This window comes from Papaver somniferum, unplaced genomic scaffold (genome assembly GCF_003573695.1).
Source record: "Papaver somniferum cultivar HN1 unplaced genomic scaffold, ASM357369v1 unplaced-scaffold_18, whole genome shotgun sequence".
Lineage (NCBI taxonomy): Eukaryota > Viridiplantae > Streptophyta > Magnoliopsida > Ranunculales > Papaveraceae > Papaver > Papaver somniferum.
This window is the reverse complement of record NW_020627707.1, coordinates 7,295,132-7,308,919: the sequence shown is the minus strand read 5'-3', so window position 1 is coordinate 7,308,919 and position 13,788 is coordinate 7,295,132. Positions and strand designations below refer to the sequence as shown.

At 34.9% G+C, this 13,788-nt stretch overlaps 1 long non-coding RNA gene across 3 annotated transcripts; it reads left to right on the top strand.

Moving 5' to 3' along the window:
• The first annotated feature begins 446 nt into the window (after positions 1-446).
• Positions 447-1,535, top strand: LOC113337771. 3 transcript variants are annotated; one of them, XR_003354425.1, is made up of 5 exons: positions 447-647; positions 755-833; positions 957-1,054; positions 1,185-1,247; positions 1,351-1,535. It is a non-coding gene; the product is annotated as an uncharacterized LOC113337771 (long non-coding RNA). The 3 variants fall into 3 exon arrangements; XR_003354426.1 differs by lacking the exon at positions 1,351-1,535 and having other exon boundaries at positions 451-647; positions 1,185-1,248; XR_003354427.1 differs by lacking the exon at positions 957-1,054 and having other exon boundaries at positions 452-647.
• Positions 1,536-13,788: the final 12,253 nt, after the last annotated feature.

Below are 13,788 nucleotides of genomic sequence, written 5' to 3'. Positions count from 1 at the left end.
AGTTGTTGCAACTTTGTTTTGTTTTCGTTTTGTTTCATTCTGTTTTAGGATAATTACTAGTTTTCATTAGTTGTTTATTGGCATTAGGGATTTGGTTAAGTTGCAATTTCATTTTTATTGTGTGTAGGCCTGTCACAGAGACCTGGATTTCGGGATGTATGCATGAGATAAGGTTTTTTACTCATCATCAATGCAAAATCATTTAATTCCCAGTCGATGGATTTGATATGGACATATTGCAATTAGCGGAGAGGTTGGTTTTGACTTGAAGTATCTGTTTTTGACTACTTGTTGTTTTTTATGTTATGTACCTGAAAATTTTTTGCGCTATCTTGTTAAATTAAATAGCACGGATAGAAACGGTGAGCTTATGGTTCCACCTTCATCTATAAATGCGACTTATATTTCCTGCGTCCGCAGCTCGAGTTAAGGTTAGCATCAATCATGCTTCATGGTTATATGTTATGTGATGCTACTCTAGATGTGTTGATGATAATTTATCTATTTTTGTTGGATACTGAGAGGTTTGAGGCAGTACGCCCTGTCCTAAGAGAGATGGCTCTTGCTGGTCTTGTTCACCTGGATGCAAAGCAAGAAGCAAGTTACCCAACATATATTTACTTTGTTGCTCAAAGTTGTAGGAAAGAGTGAGTTAAATTATCTCGCTTAGATTACTTACTTTCAATAGGGTACAAACTTCACTATCTAGATATCTGCATAATGTGCTTGGGTTCTGATCATTTTTGTTACATAGGTGCTCCTGAATTATCTAAAGAAGCTGCTGGTGTTTGCTTATGGTCATTGAGTCAAAACACAGATATTTACAAATAATGGTAAGGAATTCTTGTTGCTCCTGCAGTCTGTATCAATTTGCTAACTGATCATTCTACTTTTAATAGTGAGTTGGTTTTAGTTTATCCGAGATATTGGGCTCTCTAAAACATGTGCGACTGCAGGACAAGGTGTACTTAAAAAGCTGGCGAATGAATGATTGCAGCACTCTACTAAATATTTTGATCCTTTAAGGGAGTCTGTTAAGATTTTAAGGCAGGAGGTAAGATACATTATTTTAATTCGAATCAACTACTCAGTCTACGCAGAATATCATATTTAAAAGATTTATCTTGTTTATATTGACAAGTCAGGAATTCTTGATATCGCAAACCTTGTTGTCTTTGATGCAGAAATACATCATCCCACGGCTTGCAAATTTCTATGCTAATTCCTGGTTCTATCAGATATCTAAGGTACCCGATTTCAGTTTGTATATTAATTTGAGTACTTATGCCCCTGCAAATTAGTCTTAGCTGCATGTTTGATTACCAAGCTGTTTGTTGCTGCTATTTTCAGGAAAAACTTCCTGTGCATAAAAGATTTAATGTTTGAACGCAAGGATCACATGGAGACTCAAATGTTGCACACCCACCATCCGAGCGGTCATATGTAGTGTACTTTTGATTTATTAATGCATGATGTAACCTTTAGATAGAATTACACTGATAGAAGTAGGTTGTTCATTATATTTTCCTAGTGTATCAACCTTTTAATTTAGTGAATGGTTGCATAAATTCATTGGATATGAATATGAATATATGGATGTATTGTAATTTCACAAACAAGAATGATTATAAATTGGCAGTTTCATAGTTCGAATTTGAGAATATACTGCCTGACAGTTTCAGGTGATCGGAACCTGGCTTTCTCAGGTGACCGGAACTGGGCATTTACAGGTGAAATCCCTTCCCGGAATCACCTGAAAGGGCCTCTTTTTTTAATAAAATATAATAATTTCTAATGGAGTAAACGTGTTACTGAATTTTGGAAAACTAAACACTTGTCATCTCTTTAGTGGTCATTTTAATAGTAATAGAAAGAGTTAGCAATGGTAATAACACAAAATTTACATTACAAAGTAAATATGAAGTGTAAAATGGAAATAGTTAGGGTAAATATTGTAATGGAAACAATGTGTTAGCCAATTTAATTTTCCTAATGGATTAAAAGAGTTAGATAGAATACTAACACATTATATAACTGCTTATCCATAACCATTTTTCTTAGTTAGGGAAATTAGCTTTTATTTTTCCCTAACACTTTATTTCTATTACAAAAACTTGGATTTGGTGTAGTGAGTTATTCTGGATTTAAGGACATCAAGGAAATCAGATCGAAGAGCTGATAAGTCAACTCATGATGATGATGCATCCGATAATGGAGAGTTTTTCTTTTAGGACGCTGGATAGTCTTTATATGTTGATGCATCCATTAATGAAGTCTTTTTCTTTTAGGACGCTGAAGCAATAAGATGCAAGTTTCAGTAAATATGTCAAGGGGTTCGTGTTATTTCCTCTTCCTACAATTTGCAATAACACAACCATTTGTTCAACAATGGCTTTGGTTTCAGCTCCACAAAACCGTCAGTATTGGTTTTCAGACTGTCAGTTCCCCGGAAACCAACAGCTCTGTCAGTTCTCAGTTCCAGAAAACTGACAGATCAAGTTTCCTTGAAATCATAATTCATAATAGGAATGCTTGTAATACTTGTCTCATTGGTCATTGACTTTAGTTAAAAGTCATTGTAATCAGACAATATTTAATGTGTCTGAATTGAATCTGTCTGTATCAATTTTATCAACACAGAAATAATAAACTTCTTCTCTTTATCTTCGTTTTACTTTCTTCAATATCATGAGATTATCAATTCTCATGGTATCAGAGTAAGTAAAGATCGAGTTTGTTTTTCATCATCAAAGCTTCACAATTTTAACCAATAATTTTTGGCTTCTGGGTAATATAGATTCAACAATTTTCCCCAATCAATTTTTAGAGTTCATCTTGATCTTTTATGGTAACTACAAGAGCAAGTACCTACAATCGAAATCGTCTTCACAAGAATAGTCGTAACAACAACAACAAAAACAATTCAGCAAACATTAACAATAATCGTTATGTTCATCATATAGAATCTTCATCTATTCTGCAACATATTTCTTCAACATCTATTCTCCAAAATATCCTTAGATTTATCATCATGACAAAGGTAGATTGAAGTAATGTTTGTGACGACTTCAGGAGAGAAAATATGATTCAATAACTCCAAATTCCAATCTCCAGAATTAGGCAAAATTAAATCAGATACCTTGTTGATATGAATCTGTAAATCATCTGGTTTTGAAATAATGTGGTTTATCATTTGAGGGGCGGAGCCAAGGGTTGACTAACCCTGGCTCTATCCCCCCTAAAATCCTAATAATCCTATAAAAACCCCTAAAACTCATACTATATTCTACATTTAGCCCACCTTGAGTTTAGTATTTATTCCACTAGGCCCAATTATTTTAGAAAATTTTAATCTAGCCCCCTTAAAATTTAATATCTGGCTCCTCCACTGTTTGAGGAACCCAAGGGTTATCCCAAATTTTAACATCCATTACATTTGAAATCTGCCAAAGCACATTTTTCATGAAATACTGCATTACCTCCAATAAGCTACTCCAAATCGAAGAACAAATAGTTGGCTCTGTAGTTGTCCAGAAAGGCCCCTCATGAATGTATTTTGCAGCTAATAACTTCAACCACATAGCATCTTCATTTTCTATAAATCTCCATGCCAGTTTACAAACCAAGGTTATATTCATCAATTCCATATTTCGAATCCCTAGACCTCCATCTTCTTTTTTCCTTAAGAAAACCTTCGACCAGTTGAAGAAGTGTAATTTTTTTATCATCAGTGGAATGACCCCACCAAAAACACCTCATAATCTTATCAATCTACCTCATAATCTTATCAATCTCTTGAGTAACTCCTTTAGGAAGAAGGAACATTCCCATGCAATATATAAGAATTGAGGAGAGACTGGTTTTTAACAAAATAGTTCTTCCAGCTATATTTGTGTAATGAAATCTCCAACCTGGAAATTTAGAATTGAATTTATCAATAAGATAGTCAAAACTAGTTATTCTATAATCCGATTTTAATGGAAAAATCCCAAGATACTTATCATCAGAAACCATTTCTAGAACTCCCAAATCATTAATGGTTGTTTGTCTTCTAAGGTCAGAGATACCTTTGTTGAATTATATTGTAGATTTATTGTAATTTGTTAGTTGACCCGACATAGAAGCATACTGACGTATCTTCCCCAGCGGATCAACTAAGATTATAATGTGCGTTTTGCTTAAATCTCTTTCTCAACCCATGGTTAAATCAAGAGATAACTAAACTTTCACGATTGATAAAAGGGATACCAGATTTCCTCTGGGCTGATAACATTGCATATAGGACAAAGAAATCTTAACAGATCCAAGCGGTTGGATCATCCAAATGGTATCATCCCCAAAAACTCGTATCCCTTTATAAATCATGTAATCTTTGGTTTTATCAAAACCCTTGATTGGATCTTTCAAAAAGTCCCACCGCTTCTTCCAATAAATTTGGACTCTTATGATACCGTTTTTTTTAAGTGCATTGCGTATTGTTGTTTAGTTTGTTTTTTAGGGATAGTTGAAATGGTTCAAATTATCGAAATTTTAGTCGGGAATTGGGGAGTCTCCAAAGCTTTTATGATTGTAATCCGATCCTTGATCACTCTTGTATCAAATTTTATTTTTAATCGGTTTTATCTATTATTAATATATATGAGAGTTGGTCTCTGTTTCGAGGGGAAAAAGATATTTGCATCGTTGTGTGTTCCCAATAGAATATGGCACGTACCAAGACTGGATAACGTTTAAGTGATATTATCTATACCCAACTTTATTTGAATTGAAGACTTATCCATTTTCCAAAATTTTGTACTATGCTATCGAAAAATTGGGAGAAGAACAAAGGAAACTTGGTCAAGTGGGTTTTAGCTATTGGAAAGAAAAATGTTTGAAATTTTTCGTAGTGAGACCGGTAACAATAATAAGCATCATGGAGTTCATTTGTATCTTGAAGAATATATGATTTTACTTCGTATTTGCAATCAACTTCTCCTTAGAGGTAACATTGATGTTCAAGCCATAGCTCGAGCAAGGAAGAAATGGAGAAAATGGAAAGTTTCATCTTTCAACTACGAAGCTCATTTAGTCATCATCAAAGACTTCTTAATAAGTCGTCGGGATGTTATTAAATCCAAATTTGTAAAGTAGTGGATTGTAATCATTATAGCCAAAATCGCTCTCCAAGGACGATTGCTCATCAAGGAATTGATACTCGCCATATGACTGGTTCCAAGCCATTTCCAATTTTAGCGATTAAAGCTGCTGATTTTACTGATTTTTGAGCAAAACGAGTTGACGATATTTTCGAGTTGGCCTTGCATGCCCCAACATTATAAAAGAAGGAATTTTGCATCCCCTAAAATGAGATTTATCAAATGTAGAAACCTCTAAAAATATGAGAAGGTTTAAAATAAAAATGTTACACACTTTATTACATGATAGTATTAAAAATTTAATTTTAATTAGGTATAAGTCATGACTTATGAGTAGCAATATATAAGTCTGTAATAAATAGGTTCTGAGTATTAGATCGAGTTTTGGCGATTTCCAGGTCCGAGCTCACTGCTCCTCACTCCAAGCTCCCAACCGAGTATGTCTGAGGCGATTTTGACTACTTTAGCTGTAATGTCGTTTAATATATGAGAGGATTTTTGCATTTCAAGTCGCCTGATGTACCTCCATAATATATATATATATATATATATATATATATATAAGATAGTCACTTATATACGTCTAGAATATTTTCCTTATTAAACTTGTGAACCTAGCTGTAAAGCAGATACTGCTAATTCTTGACTGAACTTATGGATGGGGGTTCTTAAATTCACACCTGTAATCTCATTTACGAATGGGAGTTCTTAGAATCTGGACCGCAATTGGATTTACGGCTCGGATATGATATTTTTCTAAGCCGTAAAGTGGATTTATGGCTGGTTCGACTATATTTCCTAGCCATAAAAACATTGTACGTCCCTTCAAGGATTTGAATCAACAAAACTATTATGGGAGTTACGTATAAATTTATCCTAAACATTTTTAGGATATGTTCCCTCGTATTCTTTTAAGGTTTTGAAAAAAGTTCGACAAATTAATCCTAAAAATCTTCTTTATGAATCAAAAAAATAAGAACTTTTCTTTTTGATTTTCAAAATATTAATCGATTGATTAATTAAGTCCATTAAATAATCGTAATTAGTTTAGTTTTTCTTATATAAAAAAGGAGGTTTCCCCATATTATTGATAAGAAACAACCCACTCCCCGTAAGGAGAGTTCTGAGACACCATTACAACTTCATTCCAATTTTGAATGTTTAAGTAGTTTTTGATTTCCCATAGATAGTCTCCTTTCAAGAGTATTTGTTACAAAAATATAGAGGTTTTAGCTGCTCGTATTACATTAATCCTTAAGATTAAACTAAAGCCTGTACTTTGAAGTTTATATCTAATTTAGCAATGATGCCCATTTCAATACTATTTGTATATCTTTGCTCCTTTGTTGCCACATACTTTCCTGTTAGAAACACGAGAGTAGGTTCTGAATCGCTCCTAAAAGTGATAAAATGACCGCTCCATTCCGCTGCCCACTGGAAAGCTACATCTGCACCTGCCATCTCTAGATGTTCTCTAGTTTTGCAGTCCTTGTGAAGACTTCTAGCTTCCCTAATAATCCCCGCATAATGACAAAGAGTAAGACTAATACCATCTTTTGCTCCTGAATTCATCATAGTGAGGAAGATATTGATTTTTATATCTATTAATCTTGTTTGTTCATGTCACTGTTTTGTCGCAACCTTGTGAGTTTTATCATTCAGTGGATTGTAGTATAGTAATTTCATAACATCATAATCGGGCTTATGGATAGTCTTATAGCTATTTATAAACTTGATAATATCATTCGTTGTAGCTTTAGTATTTTGACTCTCCTTTTTGAATGTTATGTTGCATCTAGCCTTTCGAATATACCAAATTATAATACTACAAAGAACCTGCCATTTTATGCCATAGCCACCTTATTTAGTGTTCTCAAAACAATTATTTAACCAATCATGAAAAGAGTTAGTACCATTTTTTTTATAAATTGCGTATCAAAATAAAAGTGCATCAAAACTTGTTTAGAAAATTCACAGTCCAAGAACAAGTGTGTTAAGGCCTCTTTTCCTTCATTGCAAAGTTTTCAAGTTGTGTTTGTTTCTATAAGAATAGTTGCCACTTTCATACTATTTGACAGTATGGAGTGAGTTGCTTTCCTTATAAATATTTTCAGAATCGGTGTTGTCTCCATATACTTTTGATTCCATTTTTCGTCTGCATTGCCATTGGAATTAATTTTATTATTAAGAGATTTCACAGTAAACTCACCTGTTGCATTTAGGGTCCAATGAGGAATGTCTTTTCTGTTGCCATCGTTCAGGTGATTATTCTTTAGAAGACTTTTCATTCTGCCTATCTGGAATAAAGGCTGATTGATAATTCATTTTATTTATAAGACTTTTCATTCTTACTGCCATAAGCTTTGAGATTATCTTATTAGAGGTGTTAGCAAGAGCAATAGGTTTGAACTCCGTTGGGGTACGTAATAGTGTTGGAAGTTAAACCAAGATATGGTGTTTTTGGTTCTAAAGAATTCTAGAAGAGTTCTATTTATAATTTGTTTGATGTTAGGAAAGTGTGATTTATTTAGAGTTGTTTTATTAGGAAATTGGTTTGAGTGATCGTCAAGTTTGTGAGACTATAAGTAGGATATTGAGCCATAAGAATTGTACACCAAACTGATTATCAATGTAATCGTTTTATTGCTTCCGCGTGTGCTCTCCTCTCTCTTGCTCGATCCTACATTTGGTATCAGAGCAAGGTCAGAGGAAGGGATAGGAGAAGGAGATAGAGTTAGAGTTAGAGAAGATTCATAAGTGTTTTTCAGTGTTAGAGAATTATTTCGTTAAAAGAGAAGTTGTTGTGCGAAGTTGTGATGAGTTTAAAAAAAAAAAATGATGTCCTGAAAACAAGGTCACTGTTCCGTGATTTGTTTCCTACCAAAAAAAAAATTGTTCGTGCGGTATATGAAGCATGTTGACACAGGAGTTCAGGGAAGAAAGTTAGTTGATGCGATGGTTCTAAGATAAACAAGGAAACTAGGTCAAACTCGATGACAAGGTTAACATCGGGATGTTAAGGTTTAAAAGATGAAGAAAGAAGAACAGTTAGCGGAGAGTTTCTGTCGGTTTGTTTGATTGGTCGTGAAGATTAGTTTGCAGAGAAACCTTTCTGTGATTGAAGCTATAGCTTATGAGAAGTTTAGGTATGATCGATCAACAGTGCTATGATGTTGTTTGAGTTTACAGAGTCGGTGAGAGTATAAAGGAAAAAGTTGTTACGGTAGAAAATTCAACCGTAGTTTTTTACAAGATTGAATAGTCTTGACAGAAACCAAGAACATTGTTGGCTGTTGTTAAGACTATTCAATCCTGTAAAAAACTACGGTTCAATTTTCTATATAGTAACAACTTTTTCCTTTATACTCTCACTGACTCTGTAAACTCAAACAACATCATAGCACTGTTGATCGAAAGGATCAAAATTGGTATTGTAGTCAGAGGATTTGTACAGTTTGATAGAGGATCAAAGATGGTATTGCAGTCAGGAGGGATGGTACGGTTTGATGGATCAAAGCTAGTATTGCAGTCAAGACTAGTACAGTTTGATTAAGGTGATCGAATTCAGAAGCTTATAATGACAAGGAATGATTGGATGGTTAAGTTTGAGCTTAAGGGAGGATGGTATCGTATTAAGCTCAAACATGGATATTTCCAAGTTTCTGCCACAAACTCTTCAATCTCCATGTTTGAGCTTAAGGAAGAAAACCCCTCTTTAATTACTTCCAAATCTCCATGGAAATCAGTAGCTTCAGGAGACAATTCGCCAGAACAATCATGACAATTGAGAAAGAAGGCGTACACAAAACCGGAATAACGACAATCTCAATGAGGAGTATGATAGAGTAAAGAGAATGGCTGAAAGACAGTGAATTGAATTGATAAGAAATGAACAAAATTATGGAGGGTAAAATGAAAGGCATCATCATTTGCGAATTCAAGATAGAGATGAGGAAGAGAATCGCAGAAGAAGAGAAGCAAAATTAAAGAGACCAATGGATCAAGATTCAGGTGTAAATAAACAAATCTTGAAAGAATTAGAAGAAATGAGAGGAATGCTAAATAACATAGGAGAAGTAGGTAGAAGACAATTGGATGAAGCAATAGAAGAAGCTGCGAAAACTCCATTTACAAGGGAAGTACAATTAGGAGGAATACCACCGAAATGAAATTTGCCCGCATTAACCAGCATTTTTGATGGAACAACTTGTGCATTTCAGCACATTAAAGCCTATGTGATGTGCATGTTACAATGGGAAAATCATGATGAGGTATTGTGCAAATATTTCGCATCCAGCTTAACAGGAGAAGCGTTAAAATGGTTTGAAGGTTTACCAAAGAATATAATAACCTCATTCAATCATTTGCAGACTACATTCTTGGGGGCATATATAACCAATAATTCCTCACGACCTGGTATAGAAGATGTGTTTGCATTAAAACAAAGGGTTGGCGAAAGTTTGAAACACTTGACTAAAAGATGGAGAACTATGTGTAGCGAAATGGCTGGCCGTGTAGATGAGAGATATCTCATATTATAATTTATCAATGTTATGTTTGCAACAAACTTATTGTATGTCCAAATTTTCAGAGTCAAGAATACGATTACAATGACTGAACTGCGAGAATTTCAAGAAGAATACATTGCTCTAGAGGAAAGGCAAAATGAAATGGAATCATATCCAGTTGCGAACACCAGCTCAATCTATCGTACATTCATATAAGACAATTGAAGATTTTCATGATAATGTTTTGAGTAGAGTGTTCGCAAGAGATAATGATGGAAGAGAAATTATGAATGTTGCGAAAATCTCGCCACTAGAGAAATGGCAGAAACAGGTCATATCTTTTACTGCAGAAGAAATTCCCGAAGGAGAAGAGGTGCATGACAATCCATTGGTAATAAAATTAGAAATTAATCCAAAACCGAAAGAAGATGAGGATGATGAAGCTGAAGATTCATGGGCAATCAATAGAATTCTAGTCGATACTGGAAGCTCTGCGAACATCTTATTTTATCATATTTATGAAACCATGGGTGGAAGAGATGATGATCTTATACCATCAACATATAAGATATATGGTTTTAATGGTACTACTAACAAGCCTAAAGTGGAGGTTACTATGTGAATTCCATTGAAAGGAATATCTTCTGAAATCTTATTCTGTGTCGTTGATGTAGAATCACCCTACAATGCGTTAATTGGTAGACCTTGGCTACATGGGATTCTAGGTGTAGCTTCAACTTTCCACCAGTGTATCAAATTCCCTCACCCCAATGGTGTAGGAATCATAAAGGGAGATTGGGTCGAAGGAAAGAAATGTTACGAAACTGAGATAGAATCTTGTGAAGGAAGAGCAAACAAGAAGGAAAACTGGCGACACAAAATCAAAGATGTACAAAGAAGTGAGAGGTTGATGGTGGATACAATCGAAAGGAAAGGAGAAGAGATGTTGCGAAATTAATGCTAGCTCAGAATAAAAATGATGAACATACCACTACCAAGGAAGCAGTAGCAGAAAATAATAAAGAAGTAGAGGATGGCAAAGGTAATAAAAACAAGAAATGTATGAATGATTAAGTTGTTGCGATACTCTCGCAATAAGTAAAATTCTCAAAAATACATTTGATTGAACAACAAAATTGAGATTGCGAAATTCAGATACAATATAGTGATTTGCGAGACTCTCGCAGAGATAATGAATTTTACATAAAATAATCAGAGAAGAATGACAAAAGAGAAATAGGCAAAACTTTATGGCGTACACCCTAGTTCGCGAATACAATTTCACAAGAGGCAAATGTAAGACCTAAAGTACGTCATATAAGGGGGTACCTGTTGCATGGCTCAGGGAAAGGCTACACCACCCCCGGAACCCGAGTCATGGAGATTTGGGGTCAATGAAGCCCATCCGGGAGAGACACCTTGGATTCTCAGCTTAAGCATATGACTTGGGTTGGGCGACTAAGGTAATAAGGACTCTCCCAAGGAGTGAAGATCTGATCAAGGCGCTGAGGTACACGGTTGAGTCAAGAGTGCCAGGGATGTTTGAAGCGTACCTTTCCATTCTTGACAAGTCTTGGCTTATACTGCACTCGGCCTGAAGAAAACCCCACTTAGGGTGCAGTCTTGTAACCATAAGACCTATAGGTAAAAGGGATAAGAGGCTGCGAAAACAACTGGTTGTTTTTAAGACTGGATGGGAGGAGCTAACCTTGTATGGTAGAAGTACGCCTCCTTGAAGGGGCAACCAGGGGGAGATAAGGGCGGCACCCTCCATTAGGGAGCTGATAAGTGTCTTAAGGCGCAAATGTCATGAGAATTTTTATTCGCAAGGATATTAAGGCTTGTCATATTTGTGCAACATTCCTGAATAGGCAATAATACAAAAGAAAAATATAAGACGATATCAATGGGTTTTCGCATGAAAGTGCGAAGACGTCCTGCGATTTCGTCGCAAGACGGCAATGTCATGGGGCTTTATTTTCGCAAGAAAAAAGAAAAAGTTAAGGCCTGTCATATTGTCGCAACATTCCTAAAGAGGCCATAATAAAAAAGAAAAAGTTAAGGCAAGATCAATGGGGTTTTGCATGAAAGTGCAAGGACGTCTTGCGATTTTGTCGCAATGACAAAAGGTGGCATAATAAGACCTTTAATTAGGAAGGCAAAATAAGACCACACAGAAATGAGATTTTGAAAAGAAACAAAATTCACTTCGCACAAGATTGCGAAGTTATACAATAAGAAATTTTTTATGAAATCTCTCATTTGGATTCAAATAACAGAGGCAAGTATGGGAATGTGTGAAATTAGAAAATGTTATTTTCTTCCATATGATAGATTTATACAAAGATTCAAGAATTAATGATTATATTGATTAACTGTATTGCAAAGAAGAATTGTTTTAATCAATGCAGGTCAAAATGAAAGAAATATAAATATACAGAAAGAAGAAATAAATGTACAAGTATTACAAAGAATCAAAGAAAGAAATAAAGACTACTTCTTGGTTAATCCTTCATTATCTTCATTAGACTTATTCCCTTCTTCGTCTGCATCAGATGCTTCATCACCATCAGAACTTCCATTACTATCAGATTCTTCATCGTCAGCTTCGCTATCAGAGATAATCAAACTGGGAGTATTTTGTGGGATTTCTTCCAAAAGACAAGGATAATCAGAATGTGGGATATTATGATCATCACAACCCATTTGGATAGTTTGATTGAGAAAATGCATAGCATCATTCTTAAAATTCGCAACAGTGATCTTGATTTGATTCTTTAATCTAGAATACTTGTCGTTGCAAGAAGAAAGATTCTTTGCGAGTTCCTCCCTTTCAGCTTCGAGTTCCTCAATCTTTTCACGATATCTATTTTCAGAATCTGCGAGCAAAAGACAATCAATTATTAACTTGATGAGAATTCATAAGAAGCAAAAAATTAGTAAAGAAGAGCAGTTAGTAACCTTCTCTGTCAGAAATCATATCTCTAATCAAGGTTGTATGCTCAACTTGGAGACTAACATTTACACCTAAGTCTTTTCTAGCATCATCTAATATTTTCGCAGCCCAAACAAATTCATCCTCACTACTTATAAGAAGACGAGAACGAATTTGATTTTCCCTTTCGCAGAGTTCGATATTCTTGCGGTTAGCTTCATCTCGTTCAAGTTGAACTTCAAGAAGAGCCTCTTGGAACCTTTCCAGAGCCTTGGCACCTTGATCAGAGATGCGATCCTTATCATCTATGAGACCACTAATTTTGGTTCTTAACTCATTGGTTTTCTCTTTAGAATCAAGAAAGAGACGCTTAAATCGATTGGCTAAGCCTAAACTAGATCTATGATCAATTTCTAAGAGGCGAAATTTAGATCTAAGCTCATTTAGAGAAAGAGAAGAAATTCTATCATTTGAGAAGCTATTTAAGGAATTGTTAAAACGCTCAAGAAGGGTATCATTATCCAAGGCATTAGGAAATGAACGAAGAAGGGTAGCTTCATCAGAAAGACCATAAATGTCTACAAAAAGGATCGTTTAAATAAGATAAAACAACAAGATGAATGAATAAAGAGAAAAGAGAAAAGTAACATACCGTAAAGTTGATTATTAGCTTGCTGAAGACTAGAAATTTTGTTCTTATACGAGGACGAATCAATTTCTAATTGTCTGTTTTTCTCGCGAAGATTTTTAACTTCAGCTTCCAATTCTTCATTCTTTTTGCGAAATTGAAGATTTTTCTTTTCAAGATTTTCACGTCTTCTCTTTAGATCTGAGGCAATAGCAAGAGAAGATTTTCCAGCCTGCGAAAAAATATAGAAAGAAATTTTGAATTATAATAATGAAGAAGTAAAAGGATAAAAATATACCAGACTATTGAGAGAATGCAAAAAATCGGTAGTCACTGATCTAGAAACTCCATGAAGAGAGCTATCACCATCAAGTAAAGGAACATCGCAAAGGGTAGTGAGAGCTTTGCAGGTATCTGCGAATTGGCTATCTCCCAGTCCTTGTAGAGAATCAGAAAAGAGGTCAGATAACTTAGCCATAAAAGATTCAGGTGGAGAATCTTCACTTGCACCAATATCATCGTTGTCCGCATCACCCTTATCACTTTCAGAATTTTCGTGAGGAGGAATATTTGAAGGGG